The sequence below is a fragment of the Chironomus tepperi genome, unplaced genomic scaffold (assembly GCF_022539635.2).
Source record: "Chironomus tepperi strain 1889 unplaced genomic scaffold, CSIRO-AGI_Ctep_v1 contig_364, whole genome shotgun sequence".
NCBI classification, from domain to species: Eukaryota; Metazoa; Arthropoda; class Insecta; order Diptera; family Chironomidae; genus Chironomus; species Chironomus tepperi.
In genome coordinates this window covers 687,586-700,746 of record NW_027226486.1, presented here as the reverse complement: position 1 = coordinate 700,746, position 13,161 = coordinate 687,586, and positions in this window count along the sequence as shown.

Sequence of the window (13,161 nt, the reverse complement as noted above, 5' to 3'; positions counted from 1 at the left end):
GAGGGGCTTGTCAAGTCTCTGAGGGGCTGGTCAAATCTCAGAAGGGCCTTTGAAGTCGCTGAGGGGCTTGTCAAGTCGCTGAGGGGCTTGTCATGATTCTGAGGGGCTTGTGAAGTCTCTAAGGGGCTTGTAAAGTCTCTGAGGGGCTTGTCAAGTCTCTAAGGGGCTTGTCAAGTTTCTGAGGGGCTTGTGAAGTCTCTGAGGGGCTTGTCAAGTCTCTGAGGGACTTGTCAAGTCTCTGAGGGGCTTGTCAAGTCTCAGAGGGACTTTTCAAGTCTCAGAGGGTATTGTCAAGTCGCTGAGAGGCTTGTCATGGCTCTGAGGGGCTTGTCAAGTCTCTGAGGGGCCTGTCATGTCTCTAAGGGGATTGTCAAGTCTCTGAGGGGCTTGTCAACTCTCTAGAGGGGCTTGTCAACTCTCTAGAGGGGCTTGTCAACTCTCTAGATGGGCTTGTCAACTCTCTAGAGGGGCTTGTCAAGTCTCTGAGGGGCTTGTCAAGGCTCTTAAAAGTCTATAATGATAACTGAAAATTCGCTCAATCGCCAAACTTCCAAAAATTCATTGCTTTCCCAACTTTATTACCAAAAATTTTCCTATTCCTTCCATTTTTCAAGAGCATGATGAATTTTCTCTCTCAAGTAAAAATGTCGCATCGTAAAATTCAGATTAAACATTTCACATTGAAGATAATAATCTAGTTATGGAAAAAATTCAGACAAGACATGAATGGAGACGATTGTCGTTTGCTGTTAGGCTTGTCTTCATGATGATAATTTCCCTCTTTTGCCTTCCTTTTTGGCAGCAAAAATTTTTGATGTTGAGATTTCAAAAAACAAGTAGACTGACTAATTTATGTCAAAGATTTATTGACGTCAGATTGGAGACTGGCAAGTTTTGATGCCTTTTTTGTAGGAGCAGTTGTAGCTGAATAAATTGCATTTGTTAGCTTTTTAGGACAAATTTATTACCTCACGTGCTAATCATTAAATAAATTCTAACCTCAAAATCCTTAAAAACTATAAATTTTTGTCATCATGCATCAATAAATCTCATCAGACCATTTTCTATAGCCTAGAAAATTGTAAACAGCTTTACGCTATTTAAATGTGTCAGATTTTATGAAAGCAATTAAAATTTTATTAAAGTAATTAACACTTTAACAGCATCGTATACATTCGTATGAGAAATTTGATACGGCAATTAAAGAAAAAGACTATTAAGTCTTTAAAGTTAATCGTTTGTCTATCAAAAATGGTATCATGGGATTGTAATGGTTATAATTCTCATGTGAATAAACAGCAGTGCAGCTTTGGTATGATAGGCTGAACCAGTGACCCTCTTGAGAGCGACTTGCTCTTCTCCTCTCTTCAGAGCGACTCGCTCTTCTCCTCTCTTGAGAGCGACTTGCTCTTCTTCTCTCTTGAGAGCGGCACGCTATTCTCCTCTCTTGAGAGAGACTCGCTCTTCTCCTCTCTTGAGAGAGACTCGCTCTTCTCCTCTCTTGAGAGAGACTCGCTCTTCTCCTCTCTTGAGAGAGACTCGCTCTTCTCCTCTCTTGAGAGAGACTCGCTCTTCTCCTCTCTTGAGAGAGACTCGCTCTTCTCTCTCACATCTTCACCTTTTACCTATAACATTGAATCATTTGACTTTAATACCGATTAATGTTAAGGTTCAAAGTTCAACAGTCATCACATCCCCTTTAGCTGTTTCTAAATCACTGCCTTTAAATGACCAATTTAAAATTATTTTTCAATTATTCTCCCCAAGCAAAATACATAAAAAAAAATTATTTAATGTTGCTTTATTTTTTTGTGCTGCTCTCCTTTAATAAATTCATTAAATTACACAGCAGGAATGGCCTCAAATATCATAGCAATTTTTTTTTGTTGTATATACAACATAACATTTTGTGTGCTGTGAGCCTCCACTCAACTTTCACTTTCGAAAAGTTAGTTATAAGCGACAGTGGCAATGGCAGCAGTATCATTTATGTAAAATGTTCCATGAAAAACTTTGGCTTTATACTTGAAAAACAATTTGTTTACGGAATTAAATATTTATTTAAGAAGAATGTTTTTGATGTTATTTTTTCTGTGCCTTTCAATGGCTTATTTTTTTGGCTCATTACAAATTACTGTTGGTGCTGAAATAAGCATCATGATTATAGGTGGGTAAATAAGTAAGTGGGTATACGTAAATGAGCATTTAGTGTGTACACAAAAAAGAAATCATATCGTTCTGTCTATTTGTTGCCATTTTTTTTATTTTTCGGCTGTAAATGGCTGAGATGGTAAAGTTTTGTGTAGGCTGAAAAAGGTAACCAAAAATGAATTGAAGCGTAGAAGATGAAAAGGTGAATTTTTTTTGGTGCTCTTTTTTAAGCTAGAAACTGAAGAAAAAGAAGGTAGGAATTAGTTGAAAATAATCAGTGAGGATTAAAATCGATGGTTTGTGCTTTTGAGTCGTGAATTTGTTGATTGCATTTGACCTTCATGAAGATTCATGGGCATTTAAAAGGAATTGCTTTAATTTGTGAATTTGAATGAAGATTTTCAAGGATTTTAAAGGATTTTCAATCAGATTGATGATTTGTTTCTGATTTACATGAGTCGTAAAGGACTCGGTGGCATGATGGTTTAGTACTTTGATTCCTTATTGTTGTAATACCGATCCTGCGGTCATGGGTTCGAGTCTCGGCAGGATAAATTGTTGAATTGTCCTTTATCGAATCAAATGTAGTCGAAACGTGACTCAAAGCCTTCATTTGTAGGCTACAGACAGTAATGTCATCATAGGAGTGGTTCTTATTCCACTATAAACTGGAGATCTACTGATTCCGGTGTTCTGAGTTTCCCTCAATAGTCAAACAAATACTAAACGCGAATTTCTCCTCCCACCTGAACTGCAAATGATTCCCGAGCAGCACAAATCAATTGATCGATCAAATATCCGATCCGGCTTCATGTCGGCGTGACTTTGACTTCATTCCAGATTCCTTTTAAATCTATTGCCATGCCAAAAGCACGTCGTCATGGTAGTTAATCGATCAAAAATCTGGCCATAGATCAGCATGGTTATGACTTCATTCCAGAATCGGTTTAAAACCAGCGCTATACCAGAGTCACGTCGGCCTAGTGATAAATCGAACAAAAACCTAGACCAGGATGATGTTACTTTGACTTCGTGCCAAATTCGGTGCGATTCCGACACAATGCCTCAGTCATGCTTGTCTAGCCTTGGATTTTGATTCAATTAACCGACTTATGCTACTAACGAATTGCTCTTTTGATGTCTATTACTCGGTTTAAATCCGACAAAATGCCACAGTCACACCTGCCAGGTGTCCGATTTTTTTTATCAATTAACCGACTTTTGCTCCTCGTAAATCACTCTGTGATGTCTATTACATAATGGATATTCTTCATTTACCCTCGATGTCTCATTGCCACACTTTTTAATTTTGTTTCACCTACTTAGAAAAGTTACAAATGAGGATGGCAACACAAACACACAAATGAATTTACATGTATGCTTTTTGATGCTCACTTGAAGGAGCAGAAATGATGAAAGATACATGACAGAAAGACATTTTATGATACATTATTAAAAAAAATTTCCTTTTTACTTTTCCCATCTTTATATGTTTTTTTGTGCATGCCTTAACATTATACAGTCGTGATGTAAACAGCAAATATAACAAGCATAAACATGAATACGCATTTCATGATTTAATTTGCTTCATAAAAGGCATTAATTTTGTGATTTTTTGATGCAAAAGATGGAAGACGGCTGTTTTGTTTTCATTTTGGCAGGCAACAGCTTTATTTTTGGGAAGGTAGATGGAAGGAAATTTGAATTTTTTGAATGGATGTGCTTTAAAATTTGGAAATTTAATTAGGATGTTGAGGAGTAAAAAGGAATCAATGAGATATTACAGTAGTGAGCAGACAATGTGTCACAACACACTAGTTTGAGGCTTCGGCTGAGGCTTAAGACCAAGGTGTCCCGTAAAAAATAAAAGGTTCTCCACCACTGACATTGTGATAAGTGTCCATTTGCTCCTTTGATCATCATTTTTCGGTCCCCAAGTATGAGAAGATGGTATCGGGAGCTTTTTCGGTATTGTAGCCATGTTACTCAGTATGTGTAAATCATCAAGTCATAATTTATGGTTGCCCAGCTCACAAACTCAAGTTTACATGACTAGAACAATGAAAAACTACTTGAATTCGACTTTACATTCCTTTCTGAGCGGCAGAATGAGGCAAATTGCATTTTCAGTAATAAAAGTGAGTCAGGATCAACGGTCATGGTGCTGTTTAGGTAGATATGCATCTCACATTTCATGTGTCCAACGTAGCGGTGCCCTAATGACCATAATGGACAACTCAAGCTTGGAATTAACCTCAGATCATTGAGGTCGGTTTGCCTAGACTCTAGCCTTTACGTTATAGCTGCTTTGAACTCCATTTCTTATTAAAAAAAATTGATATAAATCATTTAAAATAAATAAATTCCATTCTCAAGAAGTATGAAAAATTTTCAAAAAATAAATCAAACTTTTTATTGCGTCTGTCTCCATAGGATACCAACCATTCACAGTCAATATCACTGTGCCAACAATTTTCATAGTCATTGTCCTAAAATAAGAAAAAATATTTATGTTTTCAATAAACCGACACATAAATTTGAATTCTTACACTTGAAACTCGTTTAAAAATTCGCCCACTTTTTACCATGCTGAATATTTTTATATATTTTTACATATGAAATGTCTACGCTGTTGTTACTATGTGATGTCTCTATAACAACAAATAGATAGCATCAAATGAAATGGAAATGCAGGATACGTGGAGAAATTCTTTTTAAAATTGATATTAAATTTTATATTCATAGCTTTATAGGAAGGACTTGAATTTATCAATTTTGTTCGATGTATTCAATTATTAGTTACTAGGAGTAGTTACTGGGCAAGTATGACAGTATGATATTGGGTTATCTATCATATGGGCTTCTACAGGAACTACATGCTTTGATGTAATAAGATCCAGTAGCATAGAGGATTCATGATAACTACAAAGGATTCATTCTTTAGTCATACAAAATGAGCATTTCAATAGGATGTATAGCACAATTCGGGAAATCGATCCAAAATCCGACACTAAATTGCCCTGACTCTGACATGATCAGAATTTGCAATGGTGCCGTTTTGTCAGATTCGAGCAAGAGTCTCGGTTTTTGGATCGATTAACAGACTTGCATGGACTCTGACCTGGTCAGCTTTGTGTGTGCCTGGCCAGTCTGGTTGCCTAGTTGCCTAGACTCTAACCTGACCAGCCTGTTGCCGAATTTTGGATCGATTAATTGACTTATCTAGACTCTAGCCTGGTCTGACTGATGTTGATCTAGTCTACCTGGTTGTACGGTTGCCTGGACTCCAGCCTGGTCAGCCTGGTGTCGGCCTAGTCAGCCTAGTTGCCTCGATACCTGGTTACCTAGGCTCTGGTCTAGCCTGTCTGGTGTCGATTTTTGGATCGATAAGTCTCTGAATCTTTATTAATATTTGATTGTAATTTTCCAATAACAATCCAATAAACAATTTTAATCTATTAATTCTATTGATCTATATCACTAACTTCCTAGACTCCATCCATATCAGCTTCATCATAAGCCTTTGAGCAATTAAAACAACATTCGGAAATTCAATAAGAAACTCATCATATTAAAGAAAACAGGCTACAACAACAACAACAACAACTTGAGACACAAACAAAAAAGAATTTAAATTAAATAAATAAAAAGAATATACACCAAGATGTGTCCAATCATCATGTTAAACATACAAGCAATGCCATAATAAATTAATTTATATTTCTTCTTTCCTTACCTCCCTTTTCATTTTATTTCTCATTAAGAAAGTAATTTAGAAAATAAATTTCATAAATACAAGTGAAAAATTCAAAAATTATATTTATGCGTGTGTGTTAGAGGAACTACATGACTATAAAAAACAAATCATTCTTACTAGAGATTGTAATATGACGCACATTTTCCTTTCCCCGTCTAACTGCATGCCGCTGTTTTTCTTGTTATTGTTTTTGTTTCTTAAATATGTGTGAATGACTAAAAATAGAAGAAAATTGTCTTCTTCCTCATCCATGTCGTGATGCATATGCATTCAATGTTGAAAATGACCTTCTGCGCGCTTTTCTTATGTTTTACAAGGCATAAAACAAGTAATTTATTTTCATATGAATTAGAGCGCATTTTTTTGACTTTACTTGAGACTCGACTCGAGTTTCGACTTGAAACTCGACTTGAGACTCGATTTGAGACTCAACTTGAGACTCGACTTGAAGCTTGACTTGAGACTCGACTTGAAATTCAAATTGATACTCGTCTTGAGACTCAACTTGAGACTCGACTTGAGACTCAACTTGAGACTTGACTTGAGACTCAATTTGAGACTCAATTTGAGACTCGACTTGAGACTCAACTTGAGACTCGACTTGAGACTCAACTTGAGACTCGATTTGAGACTCGACTTGAGACTCAACTTGAGACTGGACTTGAGACTCAACTTGAGACTGGATTTGATACTCGACTTGAGACTCAACTTGAGACTGGATTTGATACTCGACTTGGCAATTGACTTGAGACTCGACTTGAGACTTGACCTGAAACTCTACTTGACTCGACTCTACTTGACTCTACTCTACTTTACTTCACTTTACTTGACTCGACTCTAATTGACTCGAATATACTTAATTCAATTCTACTTGACTCGACTCTACTTGACTCAACTAAAATTGTATTAAAACTTCACCATATTCCACCAAAATGACGTCAAAGTGCCATGAAACCACATCATCATTCCACCAGCCCTTAAAAAAATTATGTTTATTTTAAATCCGAGCAAGTACAAACGTATGGATGCATGCACGGTGGGAAAAAGAAAGATGAAAAAAAAAATAGACAAATGTAAAAACATTTAAAGAACTCTTTCGTATCATGAAGGAACAAAAATAATAATAATAATACACATAAAAAATTGAGAGCAGCAGCGGCAGCATCATCAAAAAAATAAAAGAATGTTTTCCTTCTACAAAAATAGTCTCATATTTCATACAATAATAAAAATGAGACGCACATAGAGAAAAAAAAAAATAAAATAAAACTAAGTGGAATTTGAATGAATGGATGGATGGTATTTTGTGATGGTTAATGGCGCTCTTCTCATAAATAATGAAATTATATATCTCATATCGTTCATTCACGCGTGTACTCGTGAGGCTCCGTTGCGATGCCGTTGCACTCGAAATATATATAAAAAAAAAAAACTTGCAAAAAAGATGAAAATCACGATGAAATATTTTTTCAGATTAATATTGTAGCTGCTTTTTTACGGCTTATGGTTCGACGGCTCTTTTATGTTCAATTCTTTTTTTTTTTTCGCCGACTTTTGATTATGGTGCGTGAAAATAGTTTTGAATACAATGAATAGTTTGTGTGAAAATTGTGGGTTGAGTGATATTTTTTGTTGCTAGTTGCTGTTGACTATGGCTGTGAATATTGTGTAACAATTTGGTTTTGATGATATTTTCAAATGAATATGTTGAATTTAAAATTGGAGAATTTTATTGGATTTTTGAAGGTTTGGGGTCTTGCTCTGAAGAGATTCTTGTGATAGATTGTACATGGTTTGGATTTGGAGACCAGAAGATGCCTCAATATTTAAATTGACCACTGGTGACTTTCCAGATGGAAGGAGTTCTTGAGGTAGACCAAAGAGCTTGTGATATTACTGAGTGAGCAACGGTGCAAAAGTGCTGGGAATTAGAAATTAGCAGAAGTTATCTGAAGACAGATCCAGCTTCTGACGAACTCTAAATGCGGAGATGGACCCTTGTGGGCCTTCGTCAAGTAATCAACTAAATTATCATTAGAGCCAAGTTGATGAAGTTATTAGCTACCTTCAATCCTCTGTTTCTCAATCTAAACTCGAAATTCCTTTAACTTCAATTCCAGCAATTCCCAAAATCACAAGAAATCCAACATTTTCTGATTCACATAACTCAAAATTGTCTCAAATCTCAACTAAATTGAACATTTCTCTTTAATCTCATCTCATCTTGTTTCTCGAACTTTTCTTCACATTTTGTTCGAGTAATTTTCCATTCCAAAAGATGCCATCAGCTACAAGTTATGTGCAAAATTCCAGTGAATATGTCAATGCTAGAGAGTTTATGAATATGATCTGTCGAAACTAAGTTACGAACAAACATCTTTATGTTATATTTTTTAGTTCCACATGAGTTCACATTTCAAAATCAGCAACAAAAGCATGAATATTGCACATTGATTTTAATTGCTTTGTTTATGCACAAAAATCATCTACAAACTTCATAACTTTTCTTCGTCACGTTCAAAAATAATGTAAAATTGAAAAGTCTTTTGTAGCAATGTGCGAGCAGCTGGATGAGAAAAAAAACATTTAATTTCATTCTTTCATGAGTTTTATGAACCTTTAAAAGAATGAAAGGAAAATTTTTTTATGATATTTTTCAAATGAAAGATATTTTTAAAACATATTATAATATGTAAAAGTGGAAAAAAGATAAAATATTTACTTTGTATAACAGAAATGAGGGAAAAATATGAAAGACTTATTGTTAATTATTATTCTAATTATGAATTATGATAAATTTTGTGTTCCCGAAATTGTTTAATCTTTGAGTAATTTAAAGAGATGGGGAAATGATAAATGGTGTGCGAAACTTTTTTTAAGGGAAAATTGTTGCTATGTACTTGAAATTGCTGAGAATTATAAGAAAATTTATTTTTTGGGAGGGTCTTAATTGAAGTCGATTGGATACACTTTAATTACATATGGAACATTTTGATCTGTTTTGAAAATTTTTGTGTAAAATTCAAAAATTTAGGGGAAGTTTTGGGATTATTTGCACAAAAATACCTAACAAAATGAAGAATATTGTCTAAAACTGAGGTTTTGACGCTAAAAAACACTCTGGGTACATATGTGTGTATTTGCCCGAGTCCAAAAAACAACGAAATTACCAAAAATGAAGCATAAGGCCTTCATATCTCTGGTTTGAGAAAAGATTTCATCGAATCTGTCCTGGCCTGAGTCATGATGGACTGGGGTGGGATTCTCAGCAATTTCTTCATAGTTTTCCATCCAAAAAATCGATTAATCAATCAAAAATCCGGTTTTAAGCTTTTGATAAACCAAATCTTGCTCTCAGAGTCAGAGTCACGCCAGTCTGATGTTAGAATATGGATTGACCTCGATTCAACTGACTTGTGCAATTTGGACTATGTACAGTCGACAGCAGAATTCAAAATGGTTTGATTTAGATGGTAATTCACTAGGCAACGGTAATTAGCAAGCGTTAGCCAGCGGAAGAGCCAGCTTCAAACACAAACTAAGGGAGGTCATGAATCACGATTGATCTGTACGGCCATGGAAGTAGCAAAAGTAAGTAAATATGTAGAATGATGTACAATGATGTAGAATGATTTCAGCAACTAGCGAAAAACTCAATATTCACTCCAAATTTCCTCTTCTTATTCAAGCTACTACAAATAAAAATTCACATAGCTGTTCCACTCCAATCTCAACAAGTTTCTTATTCTGCGGATAAAGATCTTCAAAAAAAAACTTTTTTTTTCTTCTCAAAAGTATTTTTTTTTTATGAAATTCAATCCATCCATTAAAGATTATTGAATAGCTCATTAGATACTTGAAAGCATCGATGATGCGAAAAGGTCAAAAACACTTTCTTGTTATGTTCTAAATTTTCATAATTTAGATGCCATAATCATCAACATCACGCTCTATTTTCTAATTTATTCGAATTGATTTTTTCTTATTCTATAAATACTTTTAAGCATCCAGTACAATGTTCATTCATTCATTAACTGAATAACAACATTATTGAATTGCATTGAATTTCATTTCAATCCATATCCACTTAAACGATTGAGAATGTAAAGAAGAAAACATTTTTTTTTCCTTTCCATTATATTGACGGTTGGGTGATGAGAAAGCTGAGTTGTTATGGATTTGGTGCTGTTGACTTGATGATATTGCTGGTGGGTATGTGTAGTGACTAGGAATGTAGATCCTTATAAGGATATATGCAGCTTGGGTCAACTTAGGACAATATATGTGCTGAGGACATGCAGATGCTCTAGTCCGAGGTTACGATGAAGCTAAGTCAGTTCCGGAAGACATACTTAGTAAAAACGGCATGAATCTGATATAATGCTAATGTGAGCCTGTCCTAAGAGTGGATATCGCTGGATTCTACTGTAGACTAGAATCATGCCGGCCTGACATCTGCCAGTTGTACCCCAAAAAACAGAAATCGGTTAAATCAATCAATAATCCAGCTTTAGGCTGACATAACTCTGAATTGGTGCTAGTTTCGGTTTAAATACAGCACTGTGTCATATTCACGCCGGCCTGGTCCCGAATTCTGGATTGTTTAATCGACTTGTGATGTTCGGGTACGGCATGTGCCTTTCAGATGGTTGAACGACTAGATCTATTGCAGGAGCAACCAAAGTTCCAAACCTTCAAGTCATGATCTAAGCTACACATCTATTTTAATCCATCCAAATCCAAATGCTCTACAGCTTCCCCCCAAAAAAGCGCTTCCAACTTCCAATTCCCATCCATTCTTGTCCCTCTGTTAATTGAAGGCATTGCCTGACTACAATGTGAATCCCATCATGAATTGAGAATTGAAGTAAAAAAAAATAAGAAAAGAAAGAAAAAAAATCTTTTCATCTGCTCTTTAAAAGTCAATCATCGAGAGACTTCAAGTGAGCTCTTACAAGTGCCATTTTCGACGTTAGCAGTTTTGTATGAAATTCTTTGTAATTGTATTGTTAATGCGTCTTGAATTTTAAAAGTATTCGATGACGTTTTGGCTGAGTCTTTCTTTTATTTTGCAGCAACATTGTATGTTGTTGGACGTGATATTGAGGTGTGTGTTGATAATGTAAGGGACATTAAGGAATGCAATTAGATTTCATGGATGCTCAATTAAGTGGAAATTCTTGGCTGTAGAAGGTTAAAAAGGTCAAGTTTTGATACTTGAAGACGAGATATTGAATCAAGGTGGTTTGAAGTGAATTTAAGTTTGTTTAGAGTAGTAAGTCTAGGACTTTTTAATTATTTTGGGTATTTTCTTTAGCTCATGACAAAACCCGAGGAGTATAGCATAGTGGGTCGGACACGAACGATCGTAGAACATCAAAATGACTTGTAAGTGCTGTAATGGCACTGTAATGTCTAGATTCGGTCCATTTTAGCTGTTAAAAATGAAATTTACTGCAACTCGATAGGCACAAATTATTCATGACAGACAAGTGGTTACCATACGGTGTCCAATCGGCAATTTTCATGTTAACTGTCACAAAAATTGTCACTTGGTTGTCATGTCGCTGTGACTTTTGTGCCATGTCGCCGCCACTTGTGTGCCATGTCGTCGCCACTTGTGTGCCATGTTTCCGTCACTTAGATGCCATGTGGCCGTTACTTAGATGACATATGGCCGACATTGGAAAGCCATGTTGCCGTCACTTGAATGTCATGTGTCACTTGTGTGTCATGTCGTCGCCACTTGTGTTCCATGTTTCCGTCACTTAGATGCCATGTGGCCGTTACTTAGATGACATATGGCCGACATTGGAATGCCACGTAGCCGACACATGAAATCCATATTGTTCCCACTTTTATGTCATGTTGCCGTCACTTAGATGACATGTGGCAGTCACATGAATGCAATAAAGTCGAAAAACGATGAACAGAATCCAACAATTCACCCAAAACCACCAAAAAATCCACAATTTACACTAACTTCTACTCACAAACTTCACCCCATCGCTAATTCAATCAAACAACAAGTTGAAAATTATTTAAATATTTATTTATTCATCTTCATCATACAAACTGTATAAAGCGACATTAATAGATATTTTTCCATCATAAATGAGTCTTAAGATGTCTGCAAACAAAAAAAAAAAAGCAAAAAGGCAGCAAAACGAGCATTCTCGAGTAGTTTGAGAATATGTTGATTTACTGATTGGTTTGCAAATATTTTCTTTTCACATTCTTTGTGGGAAAATTGTCTGCTTTTTCCTTCCATACAAAATTGATGAATGCACAGCACAAGCAAGCAATGATGAGCAGCAACAACAAAAAAAAAGTTTCTTTTTTTGAAATAGTAATAAAATATTTACAATGTAATCAGTATCCAAACTCTTTAATGGTTGAAGGAAGTGAAATAATGTCGAGACCAACAAGATCGATAGATTAAAAAGTTTCTAAAAATATATAAAGGGAGGATATCGTCTTACAGAATTAAGAAGAATGTCTTTAAAGAGATAACAAGAAGATTCTTGTTTTGGAAATAAGGAAGTCGGCACGTGGAAACATATAGAAATGTAGATTGTGGATTCGTGGAAGTTCTTAAAGGATGTTAATATTAAGTCAAGATACACTTCAATATTGTCTCGTGTGTGGATGTTGGAGTGTGTAAGCATTTTTGGGATTTGACAATTTTTTTTGACTTTTTGGAGCTGAATTTTGTGAAGTTTGCATGGATACGATAGGGACCGTACAGTTGGATTGTGATTCTAGACCTCACAAAGATGTCGGTTGAAGCTGAGTCCATTACTGGCTTCCTTTTCTCAATTCCAATGTCTAAAAGCGTAAATGCATCAATGATGTCGAGACAGTATCTGAGCTCATTTGAATTTTTGAGAATCTAGACCAGTGGTGGACAATCTGTGTGATACAGCACTATAGTGTGCTGCCAAAAATTCTAGAAAATGTCATGTGTTAGTCGAGCCTTACCACCGCATGTACTGCAAAAAAGAAAATGTTACCCACAACTGCTTCTAGACCATTAAAGCCTCCAAACTCATCGACAATCAATCAACTTAAAGTCTAAATAAATTACAGCAAATCCTAAACCCCAAACCTTTTCAACTCAATCTTCCATTAAAGCATCTTCAAGCACACAAAGATCATTTATATTCTCAAAAAAAAATTTATATTGAACTGTCAAAATCAAAGTCACATACTTATCAAGCCTGTAAAAATAGAAATGAGAGAAAATAAATGAA